This window comes from Oenanthe melanoleuca, chromosome 1A, assembly GCF_029582105.1.
Source record: "Oenanthe melanoleuca isolate GR-GAL-2019-014 chromosome 1A, OMel1.0, whole genome shotgun sequence".
NCBI lineage: Eukaryota > Metazoa > Chordata > Aves > Passeriformes > Muscicapidae > Oenanthe > Oenanthe melanoleuca.
This window is the reverse complement of record NC_079334.1, coordinates 51869956-51886819: the sequence shown is the minus strand read 5'-3', so window position 1 is coordinate 51886819 and position 16864 is coordinate 51869956.

Below are 16864 nucleotides of genomic sequence, written 5' to 3'. Positions count from 1 at the left end.
GCAAAGTACAATCTGTAAATTTGATAAAAGAAAAACTTTTCTAACATTGTCTCTTCATCCAAGAAGAAAATGTCCACTACATCTTGAACTCTAAAGATTTTTTTCCTCAGTCCAAACTGTTTATTTTTCCTGCCCTTGTTTTACCTCAACCTTTTCTTTATGTTCACCTTGTACTTTTTCTAAGTTGATTATAGCATGCCAAAAAGTAAACTTACTGTGCAGTACTTGGCTAAAATTCAGCATTTTGAACGTCTTAAGCCAAGAATTTCTCAGTTCCAAGCTTTAAAAGAGTCATCAGAGCATCTCGTCCTTGGCTTTCTTAAAAGTTCCAGAAGTGATTTATATTGGTTTTGATTCTTCTGGAGATGTCTGCAGCTTGACAGACTTACAGAGTTCAGGGTACTAATTCTGCTGCTGGACATACTAATACAAGAATTAGCTGGTGTTTCTAGCTATTCTAGAATATTATAGAATTCTTAGCTATTCTAACTATTAACACTACTCAGAATAGATGGAAAAATCAACATTTCTTATCAGGACCTTCTGATTAGGCCTGCCACAGACAAGGAAGTGTCATATTACCTCTGAATTGCTCTTCTCCAGTTGTAATAGGTGCTTGACTTTTGTTATTTATATTGCATAAAAGAAAAGAATACAGAAAGATAAAAGAGTCATCACTTTTATAAAAATCACTTATAATTATTGGAGATGTGACCCCTGTCCCACAGGGGTCTAAACCACGACAAGGAGTCACCAACAGGAGCACTTCACACAAAGGTGTTGTATTTTGGAAAGTAAAAATGGCTAAAAAAGCAAAACAGTCTATGATCTATCAAGAAACTCTGGGAAGTAAAATATTTAAATAGTCTTTACTGGGATGGCTTTTAGGAACAGAGAAAATAGAATTAAATCTAGAATTCTGCAAAGAACAGACATTTTGTAATTTCAAACATAATTTCTTTCAAAGTAACAGTCAATGCTGAAATAATGAAACTCTACAAAGCAACCTCATATATCCTATCATCACTACACTTCAATATCAGTTCTTTTTTTAATGTGATTGATGAAATTTAATATGAATTATAATTGCAGTTTCAGTACTAAAGGAATAAAAGCATTAGAAACATTTACCATTGCTGAATTTTTCAAGGTATTGTAAGCAAATTTCCAAGAGTTTCTAAGTGTTGAAAGGGATTTAAATTGTCACACAGTTTCAAATTGTCAAAATCTTGTTTATGTCAGTTTTTTTTTTAGCCTGCTAGTGACATTTTAAACAATTATATTTTAAACCTTTAAATCAGATTAAGGCTTTCATTTTGGCAAATATCTTGAGTAAAATTGCCTGAAGCAGTTAGTTAGTCAATGGTATTTAGTTTTCTCAGTTAAATATTTTAAAGTTATTTTTTATATTTAATGATCATATATTAAATATTTTTTGTGTAATGTCTATACATGAATTTGTAAATACACACGTCTATAAAATATTTTCTGTTGAATATTTTATGTGTCTTATTCTAATATAAACTTTATAATGTAGATTTTATAAGACTAGTATCTCACTGGCAACACAGCTTAGTCAGGTCACCCTTTCAAATCAGGAGAATCATTTTAACAAAATGCTTCATAGCAATTCCAGTTTTAAACCAGAAGAAGCTATTGTCTTAGATAATGATGCTAGCAAGGCTTCAGGCAGTCTGAAGGTGTTCTGGTCACCAATTTCTGTTAGGCTGTTTTCACCTCAGAAGCAGAATTGAGGGAATGCAGGAGTCAGAACACTCCTCTGTGCATAGGAAATCACAATACTTGGTTCTAAATTAACTGTGGGATCCTCAAAGAGAGATGCCCTGGAGTAACCATATTTTTCAGAAACTAATGGTCACAGATTCTGATGAGTACTTCACAAATATATGTGATTTAAATTTTTTTTTCATTTTATCTTACCAGCTTTCCCTCTTTCCCCCTATTTTCTTTCCTTCTTCCTTTTCTCTTTCTCATTTCTTTATTTCTTGCTTGCTTGTGAAGGATGCATGTCCTTTATTTTTGAAGAATATTTAACAGAAATTCACTATAAGTAGATTCCATTATTACCTCTAAATATATATACTCTCTCAATTTTCATGTGTTCATGTTTTCCAAGTAAAGGCATATGTAAGGAACTGCAAAAAAAAGTCTTTTTAATCTTAACAAACATTCTCAAGAACTCTTAAAAATGTTTTTGAAGTGGATATCACTGCAACATTGTCATAAAGTGTTTTATAAAGATTTTCATACCATGAATCATACAGATGTACTTTTTCAACTGGTAGTTTACTTCTGTAATTTTTTTTTTGCCTTTTCGATGTACCTGCATTGTTGAATCTCTCTTTACTCATCCTTTTTAAATTTAAAAGGGAAAAGGACATCAATTATGAATCATCCAGGTGTCATGATTTAACTCCAGCCAGTAACTATCACTCAGCCACTTACTCACTCCCCTGTCTCTGGTGGATGGGGGAGGAGAATAAGAAAAAAAAAAAAGAAAAGCTTGGGTTAAGGTAAATGTTTAATAAATGAAGCAAAATAAAATATAACAATACTGGTACTAATATGGATTGTAAGAGAAAAGGGAAAGAGGAATACAACCCTAGAAACAAGTGATGCACAATACATTTGCTCACCATCTGATGGCTGATGCCCATCCCACCCCCAGCAATGATCAGTCCCTCACAGCAAACTCCACACTCAGTTTACACACTGGGCAGCTGTGGTGTGGAATCTCCCTTTGGCCAGTTTGGATCAGCTGTCCTGGCTGAGCCTTCCCAGGTTCTTGTGTGCCTGTTTGCTGACAGAACACGAGACACTGAAAAGCCCTGTCCACTTAGGGTCACCACTACTGAGCAACAGCCAAAATATCCATCTGCTGCCAACATTATTCTCATACTGAATACAAAACACAGCACTTTGCCAGATACTATGGAGAAAATTAACTCTGTCCCAGATGAAACCAGGACAGTACCCATCTCTTATTCCATATCATTTATGTCATGTCAGGTCCCACATTTCCCAATACCCACCACCTTTCTTGTCTTTTGAGTACATTTAGTCCATGAACTTGAACTTCATCATAACAGTCTTTCAGACAGCAAAAATGGTGTGTGATGTTACATTTTTGCATGTTCAAACCAATTCTGATTCTGTCACTGCTGTGCTCATCTGCTCATCTGCTTTCATCAAATTTCTTTCTTCATTAATGTGATGATCAGAAGGGAATCAAATTCAGTTTCCCAGACTTGATATGGTTAATATAAACTCCACAAGGCACCTAGAGTGGTGATACCATAACAGTGATAGCATACAGTGTTATAAAGTGATTATTATTGTTGCCATTGTCCTGGTTATTAATTTAACACTCATGTATATATGGCTGCTGTTATGTGTTTCAGAAATGAAAGACAGTTAGAAAAATGTTTTGGTAACCATCCATCTTCTCTAGTGAAGAAAGATGCAATATAAATACCTTTGATTATCACAGCTTTCACCAAAGATAATACAGCAGGAAATATTCAACAGGCAGCATATTCTCAGTAGAAACCTGCAATGAAAGCATCACTAAATTCAATACAATAATGTCATTTTCATTCACTGGTGTTCTTATTCTCAACAAAAGAAAGTCTACGCACAGATTTTTACTTTGACAATATAGTTGTTTTATAAGTATTTCTCTCATGTCTTTAATTTCAGTTAAAACACTTCCTGGAGTTTTTGATTCATTTAGTTGAAACACTCATTCATTCATTTGGGAGAACTGAATATATGGAGAGATATCATCCCATATTTGGTCTATCAATGGTATTAGGTGAAATAGCCATTAGCTAACACTCCACTATTTTGTCAAAATCTAAAATAATCCTACTGATCTTTAACATACTATTTCAACAAATTTCAGTGTTAGTATTCTTTTCTTCTGTAGTTTGTTCTGTAAAATAATTCTTGTTTATAAGCTTTGCCATGTGTTTTCTTTACTTTAATATGAATTTCTTCCTCAACTCTCAGACCAAAAATCTTGAGCTATTAAAAAAAATTTCAGCGAATAAAATTGCAGATTTAAAGGGTTGGAAGAGACAATGGAAGTTTGTTTAATTTATCCTTATGTCTCAATACAGGATCATCTTAGGTCATGGAGACAGATGTTTGTGCAACTTCCAACAATAAAGGCCAGCAGTCTGCTCCAGCTGTCCTGCAGACTTTTGCAGTGTTTCACTGTCTGTATCATCAGAAAGTTTTTCCTCAAGACTACCCTTAATATCAGCTTGGTGCAGTGACATGAACCAGAGTTAAGCACACAGTTCTAACTGAATGTCAGTGAAAGATAGTTATCTGATTTCTCCATATCACATATGCCTTTAACCTCTTTCTATACTTATAATCATAATGATATATTTATTTGGGCATAATTTAATAAGGTTTATAATAATAATAAGGTTTCCTCTCTGAACAAAGACATTCTTAATCTGTTTAATTACATCTAGAATATTTAAAGTTGTCACAAGTGACTGGAAAAATGATCCATTAGACAACAAAGAAGCAGGTATGAAGAGATTATAGCAGAGGATGAAGCAATGGTTTCCTTTCATAATACTTGGAACAGAAAGCCAATATTTACTGATCATGGCCCATCAAACAGTCTTTGGGCAGCAAAGAATTCAGAGATGTCAGATTATCCACTCAGGTCTCCTGACTACAGGATTTTTGCAAAATAATCATGACACATAAGAGATTCACACAGGAGAAGAATGCTGCATTAATTATCTGTGCTTGTCCTTAGACTATTTTTGTCCTGAATCTGCATTTATATATAATTTGCTGCTCTATTTCCATAAACTGATTCATCCACCCTCGTCATCTAATATGAACGTTTTTACTATCATATTATGCAGCACAGGATCTCAGTATCAACCATTGCATCTTTTTTCTGATATATCATTCTCTTCACTATTTAAAATACTTGAAGTTATAACAAACACATTCAAAATAGTTTGTCCAGCATTGGGGATTTCAGTTTATGTCTATACAATTATAATTAAAGTTTATTGTTGTCATATTTTATAGATAGACATTGGTTTTCTATTGTTTTCCAGTTTGAATGTTAACAGCTTCAGAAGCAATTTTAATTCTATATCAACTGCTTCTGCAGAGCTTTCTACTATCTGTTTGATTTTTCTATTAATTTATTTCTGTTGTACATAACTTTAACAAATGCAATCTATTTGTATAATGTACTTATGGAACTATGACTGCAGATTAAAACACAATCCTTACCCTAAATATTTAGAAAACCACCTCAGCTGCAACAAGACATAATATAGTTAAAATCCTCTTATTGCTATCAAATTCCTTATGGTAGATTTTCTACCAAATCTTTCACAGTTTCTCAAAATCATTCATTAAAAATGCAATGGTACAATCATATTATAAAATTCTGTATGTCTTAAAGCATCTTGTGCATAGAATTCTGAAGTTTTATGTTGGTTTTCTGAGCACTTCAGGGACTGCAAGTTTAATCAAACACAGCATTTGATTGTGCCTGTGTATGGAGGCTTAGAAGAAAATACCAGAGCAAGCACAATATATAGTAGAATTTTTCTGACTAGCTTTCCTATTTCTGGTAATTGGTTGTTCAATAATTTCTTGATAACATAAAACAAAGTCATTTTAAATCACATGAATTATTTTGCTTTCAAGGCTTGTCCAGCCCATTCTTGAAGGTACGCAAGCATTCATCAATCACAGCATTCTTTATTGGAGAGTTTTTCATCCTCACAATATAGTTTGAAATTAACTATTTTATTCTGTACTTTCAAAAGCCTGTTTATGAATTTTATCTCCCATTCTTTTAATGGGAGAGAGGAAAAACATGTGATCTTTATCTGTTACACCCCTTAATGTCACTTACAATTCCTCAGACATGACAGATCTCCCATTTTCCAGTTTGGTGTTCTTGTTTATTTAGTAATTCCTCCAGCATGAGCGTTATGGATGTATGGAGGTATCAATGTAGTTCTTTATTCCCAGGTTAGTATCTTGCTACTTGCTTTTTGATCTTCATATAGGACTTATCTGACATGCTCCTAAAATTCTCTGCTGCAAGTTCAAGCCTTTTATAAGTCATTAGGTTAAGGTAATTTTGTCATGAGTTTCATTTCATGTTCAGTTACAGCTGGTTGCAACTGGTCAAGATCTCATACCAAATTTGCCTGCAGTTCTTACCACTGTCACCTTATTTACATGCTTGTATAAACTAAAATAATTTTGAAAATCTTTAGATTTATATTCTTGTAGATTACTTGTGAATAATCTACAAGAATATAGACTGCTCACATCTAGTAGAGGCTGCTCACATACTGTACAAGTTGCCCTCCTTCATTGTGGAAAATGGCTAACCTACAATCAGTCATTCTCTGTCTGTTAATGAGTGGTTTTATCCATGTTATCTTCTAAGGGTTATTTATTTTCACAAACATTTTTATGGGATCTTGAATGGTCTCCAAGAAATTAGAGTACTTTTATCACTTCTCTGTCGAATACTCTAAAATACTTTTTTTGGTAAATCTTATAAATTTGATTAATTTTTAAAATAATTTTATCCTTTTTAATAATTATAGTGAAGCCCTAAAGGCAGTGTTAAAGAGACAAATTATAACTTTTTATGCTATTTTGTGCCTGGATATATGTGCCAATATCTCTTGAAAAATAGAATTCCTGCTGTAGAAGAATGCCACTAAAATTTTTCTGCTGAAAATCTAAAACTTGGGAATAATTCTAAGAATTTCTTAGTTCTAAAATTTCCAAAAATTAGCTGGTATGTATTTTAGGTTGTTCTATGCAAAGATTATTTTATTAAAAAAATATTAAAAACCCAAAATCTAAACAAGATGGCTCACCTTGTTTGTGAGCAGCTAGGCACTTCATGGGACAAAAGCAGCAGTTCTCTATTAAAATAACCTTTTCTGTTCCAAAGACAAGTTTAAGCTTTCCAGCCTCCATTGCAGCACCAACAATACCAAAGAGGAATCATCACTGAATGCATTCTGGTACAAGGAACTTAACCATTACTAGAGAAAGTTTATCAGAAATTTATGATTCAGTAAGAATTTAGGAGACACATTAGTTAAGCAACTCAATAAGAGCCCTCATTAGTAGTAGTGGATAAAAAAGGTAATGCACTTGCAGTGCATAAACAGGGCAAACATCCAAAGTCTGAAAAAAGTTCTGCAGCCTATTAGTGAAGTATGATTCATCCTGTCCAAGGTAGGCATTTAAAACAGGCTAAAAGACACATGCCTTGAAAGTGCCCCTTTCTATCAGTGTAAAGGGATCCTGCTCACCTCAGTTGTAGATGTCTGTGGAGTGGATATCTCAATTAGGGGCAATGAATCCTTTCTGCAGAGCTTCCTTTGTCCATGTGATAAGTATATGGCTCAAGGGACAGATATAGAGTCCACATTTTAAAAGAATGTTGTAAAATTGGGTGAATTGCTGAAAAAATTGAGATTTTAAGAACTTGTCTGTCCAGGAACTTTTTGTTATGATGAGGCACAAAAAGGTGACCTTGAGGCATGGCCTAAATTGGTCAAGATGTACTTCAGTCAATAATGCTGCTGGGAGGAATCCAGGGGTTGATGAGCAAATATAGGGGTCAGATGAGATGATCTAACTATACTCTTAATCTCTGTGAGAAGAACAAGTAGAAGAAGAATGAAAATAATATACTTATACTAAAATGGTTTCATTTTTTCTGGTTAAGAGCAGAAAATGTCCTCAGTAGAAGCACTTATGAAATTAGTTTTACATGGCAGCAACCACTTCAGACTGATAACAGAATAAATCTTTTTTTATTCTCCAGGAATTAAGGGAAGAAGATGAAAAAATCCACTTCCATGCAGAGCAATTAGCAGTGTCAAAAATATGCCTATCTCTTTATTTTATGTATTCCTTGGGAAAAAAATGTCTCTTAAGGAACATGTAGATTTCATAGAAAAAGCAAATGAAATTTTGCACATAACTCCATGCCATTTTATTTTACTGGGTGATGTACAGACACTTTTAATGATGTTATATGGAAATATAAACACAATGGGTATCTCTACTTAAATAAAATTGGTCTATTTTTGGTTCTGTATCTGCTTTTCATGTATGACACTATTAGTTCATCATTCATGTAAGTGCTGATGCAGCCTGCTCATGTCTACTTAAAAACTCTGTGCTAGAGAGAGACATTGAATTGCCAATTTCTCACCCATATTTGCTACTGCTTAATCACTGGACATAGCTCCTTCTCTTAACAGTTTTAAAAGGATTAAAAGAAAGAAAATAAATTATCACAGGACTTTGCTCTGGCATTACATTCTTAATGGGAAAGAATAAAACATTAACCTTTTTCTTAAACGTCAACACATAAAATTAAAGGGAAAAATAGAATAGGGAAAACAAGTTTTTATAATCTCAAACTGCAGGAAAAAGCAAAGTCTTCTGCTAAAACTAATAATTCTTGGCAGAGAAAATTTTCCAAATACAATGGAAGAAAATCTAACAGAAAAAAATAAGATGAGGAAATACTGTTTCTGCAATGAAGATATTTAAATCATTGACAGAACCTGAGAGAAAGATTTGAAAATGATGTCAAAAAGATCCTCTAATAGAAATTTAAGTAAATATAATATTCTGTTTTAAACTCGAGCATGCTAATTAAATGAAGTAGCAGATACAAAACACAGAAATAAATAAACAGAAATCCAATAAAACTTTTAATCCTTTAAGCCTTGTGTAACTCTGAAGAGTCATACAGAGAACACAATAAAATATATTATAAATAATGTCTTATTTTAATAAGAGAAACAGAGAGAACTAGATGAAAGGGCTAGATGACAATAAAAGAGTTTACTTTAGTGAGGCAGTATTTTTTCTTACTAGAAGAAAGGGAACAATGAGTACAGCCAACATGAAAAATTTGTTCCAGTTTCTGCATGGAGAAATGCTGAAAGCTTTATAGACTACCTCTTAAATAAAGTGCAGACAAAGAAGGATTAAGATAAAAAGATCTTTCACCACTGATAATGGAGGAGTAAGAAAAAAGGGCAAAATTATATTTAGAAAAGGGTTCTGCATAAGGAATATCTTGTGATTTTAGGCTGAGTCCTGAGACATTCAGAAAGCTGATGTGAATCAGATATATACCTCCAAGTCTGGTGTTGTGGAAAGAGGAGATAGCAGATTTTCTTTGGTAGAACACCACTAGAAATTAAAATCCCCTCCCCCTTGACTCGTCTTCAGTCAATAAACCTGAAAATCATATTTAGCCAAGATCCCACCAATGCTGAAGAAAGAATAGATAAATCCACAGCTGTAGCTTCTCCTGGCCCATGCAGGGCTGAGGGAGAGGAACTGCAGGAGCTCAGGGTGGGATTCAGGTCAGCCAGGTCCAGCTACCTTGCTAAATTTCTGATGTTAGATGACCATTCAGCCTTTTTCCTTCTATAATACCTCCAAAGGAGGCTTCATATCCTGAGAGGAGACCATGCCCAGGTTAAGGTGGCTGCCTTACTCCATTGATGGTCTGAACAATTTCTAGAGTACAGCAAATCCACTTGGGTGGGCAAAGTCAGATAAAATGCTGACATTGCCAAGACACAAAAGGAATCCTTTACTGGGTAGGCTTAATGCCAGGTGTTCATTTTGAGACTGTATTTCAGATACCTCACAAGTCTTCTGTTTCCAGAGCGTTTTACTTTGCCTGCATAGACATTTATTAAAGAAAATATTCCTTGCTGCTTCTTTTTTCACTGTTTCTATGTGGCCTTCATCTCACCCTAAATCCAGGCTATACAAATTTGCATCATTTCTCACTTGCATTGTACATCATCCAGGCCTCTGGAGCAACTGGGATGTGCAGGAAAGCTAAAACTCTTGCAATTTGTCTATACTGCCACATTATTAATAACATTTGTTTAATATTAGAGTCATATGACTGTGTGAATGTTAATTTAGATCTAGATTCCTCTCCAGAGTGAGCTAAATCTACTTCTGGTGAGAACAGAGGAGTGCATGCTGGTTCTCAGTCTCTGCATCATAAGGGCTTGCCTTTATAGAGCTCATGAATACAGAACTCAGAATTTAAATTGTATTTCACTTTGGCTTCCTACCAGTCTGACACACACCTCAGAAGAAACAAAATCAGGCCAAAAGCAAACTGCCAGTTTCTTATCCCGTGCTGTAAGCAAAGGTTGAGTTTCCAAAGGTGGAACAGGACCCTGGCTGAGGATATCCAGCACTCTCGGTGAGCAGCTGCCTCCCATGGCAGCCAGTCCAGGGCACAACAGGCTCTGCAAGTCAGGACCTCGTGCAGCACCCTGTATCAATGCAGAGAGAAATGCCAGACATTCCCAGAAATCTGTTCTGCTCAGCCAGCAAGCTGCCAAATTCCACAGCAGCTGTGTGAATTTCTGAGACATCTTGTGAGAGTCACATACAGACTGCACTGCAGAGGCCTCATATGGAGGAACTGGAACAACATTCTTTATCTCTTGTACTGTGTGATTATTTTTCTCTAGTTGAAATGCTGTGGGTGTTTATTCAAATACGAGCCTTTCAAGAGTGGTGGAGAGCTCGGAAGGTTTTCATGGCAAAATATTTTACTGGACAGCAGGAAGCTATTACTGGGAAAAAAAGGTGTTCTTAAACTTTTCCTCCTGGTGCATTCCAAGATTCAAGGCTTGGTTATTCATTTTAATTACACTCAGGTGAAAAGAAAGCCTTAATAATGTAAATGCCTGTACTTTTGTCTTTATGGCAATCACTAAAGACTGAAACAATAACACTAAAATATTTCTAGACATCTTCCACTCCTCTTAATTGGAGGAATTAACTTTGAAGATTAATTTAAATGCCAACATTTTTAACTATTTCTCTGCTGCTTGTCATCTCATCACTATCCATCAACTGTAGATGAATGTACCTGTCATACTATGATGTTTTATTAATTTGAGAGAACATTTCATAGAAATATGACAGTAGATTTACTTAGAATATGCAAATAACAACGTCCTTTACTGCACATTCTTTCAATCACCTGGATAATTGGGATTCTTCTGTTGCTCTGAAAATTAGAGAAAAATGGTGCTTATATAGCCAACAGCTGAAAGAATTATGATTACTGGAGAGCAGCTTGCTTGCTGTGAGTAGCTATTTCTGCAGGGCTTGTCACCTGCTTTGGGCTTAGAAACAGTGAAAAATGATGAGAACAGGATGATCCATGCATGCTGGAAATATTGGTTAGTATTAACAAGAAAGTTAATTGAAATATTATTTTTCTGCCAAAATGCTATTAAAAAAAAGTTATTAAATTCAAATTAAATTTGATCATTTTAACTGCCTATCATTTGAGGAAAACTGGTTTAGAGCTAAGTTGCAGCACTTGTTTTAAACCTATACTTTTTGTTTACTGAGATTCCTAAGATATGTCACACTTTGGTATGATGTAATTTCTAATTAAAAGATGTTATCAATATTTAGAAACTATGAGTTTTTTATTCTGGACCTTAAGGTTAATTTTTCTCATTATAGCAGGTAAAACCTGAAACAAATTAATATTCTGTGATTCAGAGCCAAAAGAAGGACATGAGGTTGTTCATATGTGCTTTTCTTAATTTATAAGACCAAAATTTATCACACTTACTAGAGAAATGTTTTGATTTGATATTTTTTCTTTAGAAAAAAAAAGTATTATTCTAGTAAACTATGAGTTAGAAAATGTGTCCCTGTCCAGAAAGTTTTATGCCTTGAGTGGAAAAAAAAAGAGCTGTCAGACTCCCTTAGTCACAGATCCATTTACTCAGAATTTCTTCCTGTCTCTAACCTTGGGTGTTGTTTTCAAGAGCTGTGTCCTACCTCGTACTCAATGAACATTCTACTTTAATGCAGAAAGCAGAGAGTCACAGAGAGCTGCCCTGTGAGGAAGCAATGAAAAGTAGTTTTATAACTTCCCATGCTTTGATATTTTAGGAGCACCATCACTTTTCCTGTTGCCATTTTTACACTATTTCATTATCTTTAGAAGGCTGTTGACAAGAATTCAGTGACTATAAGTTCCACAATGAAGGAAGCAGCATTATCCTCTCAAAAGTGGTTATTGGGCTGTCATAACTACTATTAATGTGTTTGCATTTTTGAAGTCAAACAAAAGGTAATACAAAAAGGGCTTATTCAAAATTGGCCAATATTTCTTCACTTAATTATGGTCACCAGGTCTTCTGGTCACTGTCACTCTTCAACACCCTTCTATGTCTCCTGTATCCACTTGCTGGGCCATGATAATTCAAAATACCTGAGTAGTTGTCCTTCTATATTCAGCTGTAGTTCTCATCATCCACTACATTGAGAAAGGACAGCTCTGCTCTCTTGTCCCTCCTTGCCTTGGCCTCTCCTTGTCTGCCCCTTCTTGTGATCCTGCAGATTCCCCTCCTCCCCTGTGCCATCTGTAGTGCACTTCCCAGTCTCCCTGGGCTGTTTAACTAACCAGGCAGGAAACAACCAGTTTCTGAGTTAAATCAGTTCTTTGAGTCATCGTAGAAGACCAGACTCTTTTCCCAAATGACAGATAAGCTCACCCAAGGATAGAGAGCTGATTGGTTCAAGAATTTAATTTCCAGTGGTGACAGGTTGCTATATTCCTGTTCATCCCAATTTACACCACCATAGCCTTACTTGTAGGACTTACTTATAGGACTACTGATGCTGAAGGCCAAAGTCCTAATACTAGTATGGATTTAGAAATGGTAGCTCAAGTACCCTAGAAAAACACACTTTGTATAAGATTGGGATTTGCACTCAAATGCTTTGCTGGCACAGTAGGTCAGTGCAGCTCCACCAATACAACAACACTAAAACTAATAGGCTTACTTGCTTATGTAGCATCTTAACAAAACAGAGTTCCAGGTCTAACTGACACAGGAAACATTTCTGATACAAACAGATTTTAACAAATTCTGATTAGCTGAATTTTGTATCGTGCTTAAATGAATTTAGGAAAAATTTAATCTAGTCATAAAAGCTGTGTACACAGATGGGTATATCCTAATATATTTAATATTTACATGGCTGTGTGTATAAAGAGGGATATACTGTAACATATATTTACAAATATATGTATTGTTTATATATTAACACCTCAATTATATCAGGAATACAACACACTCAAATAATTTGTTTGATAACGCTGCATACAAAACTTCAACTTTAATCATGGAAAGAGATTAATCATGTTAGCATAAATGATTCATCCTGCTCTATACAGAATTTCTCTTTTTAATAATCTGTTACTTATATTTATTGATAGGGAAAACAGCAGGCAAGTGAAAAGCTTAAATAGGTGAAGCAGACTGAAATTAATTAAACAGACAGTGCTAGTTGAAGCATCTGCAGAGTGCAGAGGACCCTGAGCTGGGAACAGCTCTTAGCCTCAGGCCCCATGGCACAGACCCGCTGTCACATCTAAAGGCCTTTGTTAACAACAAGCTGATTGGTGAGATCAGTCACAGGGAATCAGTTTTGGCTCATTCCAAGGCAGTGAGGTTTTGTTTGTAGATGTCAGGAGGGATTTAGCAGAGGAGAGTTTATAGAGAAATAGCCATAGGATAACTAATTAAATTGAAAGATTTCCATCCCAAGTTGGAGGAAGATGCTTAAGCTCAAGGGACTCACAGCCCTGGAAGTCACACAGATTGTTCTGAGACTTTCCCATCACTTTAGACTGTTCAAGGTGTAAACAACAATATTTGGCCTCATCAGATGTTCCACTACCTAACTTGGAATGAAAAATATTTTCTTTCAAAAATAAACAAAAATACAGCATGTAAGTACAAAAAAGTTTCTCCTAGACTACTGTTCAAAAAATAATCCAATGTAAGCAGGTGTATTAACAATTTGAATGAACACAGACTTGTGGGTTGGTATGAGTTATGCTTGCCCCACACTGGTAAAATAATTTAAATAAAAACAGAATAAAGTAAATAAGTCTGCAAAATAATGACTGAAAATCCCAGCAGGATTATAAAATATTTGGGGTAAGAGCAAATATACTGTCCAACAAAACTATGTAGTTTGCTGCTGCAACATGTTGTTTTGCTTTTCTTTCGAGAAAGGGAGAAGAAAATATTGATCTTGACAATTATTCCTTTTCTTTCTTCTTCAGTAACTGAAAAGGGATCTTTATAAGGTTTGAAATGCTGAAGTTTTTAAATGGGGGGCAAAAAAACCTCACCAAAAATTGCCATGAAAACTTGAATCAGTACCCTGAAGAAATGGAGAGCAGGAAATAGGAGACAGACAATAAAGGTTAGAGAGACAATTATGGTTTGAGAGACTCAGCTGAAGCAAGGAAAAGCCCTTCTGGAAATAGTGAAGCTGATAAAGGCTGGCTTTTTGTCTGGTTGGTTGTATTCTCTGTAAGTAAGTCAGAAACTCTGATCAAAGCTTTTGCAGCATTTAAAAAGTTGAGTACCTCTGGCTGCCTTGTAAATCCTCATGTCTAATAAAGAGTAAGTTCTCAAAGCACTTTCTTCATTGAAGCTACTAACAGAGTTACCTAACTTTATCAAATTTTAAAGAACTTAATATTTTTCAGACCTCTTCCAACCTGTCAAAATTTATAATCAGTGAGCAGGTTCAAAAACTAGGTAAGAAAACTTTAATGCTTAATAGATTTCTTTTTACAGAAACAATAGGAAAAAAATTAAATTTTAAAATAAAAATAATACAAATCTCAGACCCATCAAACAAAAATAAATTTAAAAAAAAAATTCTGAGGTTATTTTGTCGACGATCCCTTTCAATAATAAATTTTACTACTAATGATATGCAATAATTAGAATGATAAATTATGCATAACAAAGGTATTTCAAATTTATGTGTGACAAATACAATGTATTGAGGAATGCAAGAATAACCTCTCAAAATAAACTTTGTCTTATAATATACTATAAGGAAAGTTAAATGAAGAGCAATTTTTAAAATAGCTATGTCTGATATCATCATGAGGCCAAACTCAAGAAGAATGGAACAAATATACAATGGTTTTGTCACTCTTTTTTTAAAATGTACTTCTGCTGTTGATGTGTATGACAAGTGTATTAATGAGTCAAAAATTATATTTTAGAATTGAGAGATCTTGACAGATTTATTCCCAATTAATTAATCAAATTGCTTTTATAACTGATGTAAATTACTTTATTTTTCATTCAGTGTTCAAATGAGTAGCACAATTTAATTAGAGAGTGAAAGATGAAATTTGAGAAGAGTCCTAAGATTCTGTATTGTAAGAAATAACAAATTATTACTTCCAAATTACCTTTTCTCTGGCACTTCTTAATTTATAAACCTCCATATCATACTCCATCATACACTTTTTGCAAATGAATAGTGTAATAGGAGAAAATAGAAAGTGCAAAAAGCCTTGGCCACCTCTTGCCATTAAACTAATTTGTCCATAAAGTGTAAAAGTTTTCCTTGGTGAGTGTCATTTGAGTGAAAGTTTTCTTACTATTATAGAAATATTCTAAGTTTTATTGGTAAAAAACAAATTAAATAGAAAATATCTGTCTGTATTTAGGTTTTCCTGGACAGATACAAAGCTTTAAGATAATGATTAAGTAAATGATTCACAGTTATAAAATCAATCAAAATTTGAGGTTTACATAAACCCAGAAAAAATTAGATTATTTTATCAAATGAATAACTGTGGGCTTTACAGTTTTGCAAAGTTGAACTACTGACAAGGATTATGATTAATATGTGCTACCAGTTTGTTGTATCCAGTTTACTGAAAAAACTGATTTTGTTCCCATCAATTTGTTGTACTCAGAAATGTTATGGCCAAAAAAAAAGAGCACCATATAGGTACAAAGCCAATTATATATTTCTAGTCTAACTAAAGTATTTACTGTCTAATAAAAAAAAGATTATTTGACCAGCTATAATGATGATAAGATGGTTCAAATTGTATGTCATTAAAATGTTGCATGCACACATTTTCCAGTCTATGTGTGCCTCAGGTGTTACACTTATTCTCATAAAGCCAATGGCTTCATTCAGGGGAGAAACTCCAGGTAGTTTTCTGTATCTTTGCTTGGAGGGGTGCTGATGTCTGTTTTTTCTCTCTCTTTATAATTTGCTTGGAGTCAGTTTCTTCTGTCAATTGACTTGCCCTCCACCTTGCTCTTCTTTTGTCTGCAAATTAGTTTTACATGCAACTTTACTTTATAAGATGTGTCTCAAATATATTTGTATATATTTGTGTTTAAAGTATATTTGCAGTTTATTGTCTACCTATCTCTAAAGGTGCACACACCTGACACATGGGTTAATGCTTTTGATGACCTGGAACTGACCACTGGTAAATTGTTTACAATCATTGGTCTCCAGTACCAATCTGTGCCTGTGCTCCAGTGCCTTTGACATCACCCTGTGCCTGCTCTCCCCTTTCAACCCACCCACAGCTGCATTTTATTCTGGGGTCAAAGACAGTTCACTCTACACAGAGAGGTCAGTTGATATCAGTATCCATTGGTTAGAAGCATACATATATATAACAGAAAGTATTACTCTGCATCGTTGTGCAAAGCATAAACTGAGAGCTCTTCTATGGATGTCTCATTCCCATCACATCTAATTTGTTGTAGTAGAACAGAAATACAAGACATTACTTCCTTCTGCCTATTGTATTATCCTGAGATAAATTTGACACATATAAAACATACTACAGAAAGCTGTGAATGAAACCTGGATTATTTAAAAAACCTCTTGTGCAAGAGAAGTTAAAACTTAATTAGTTGAA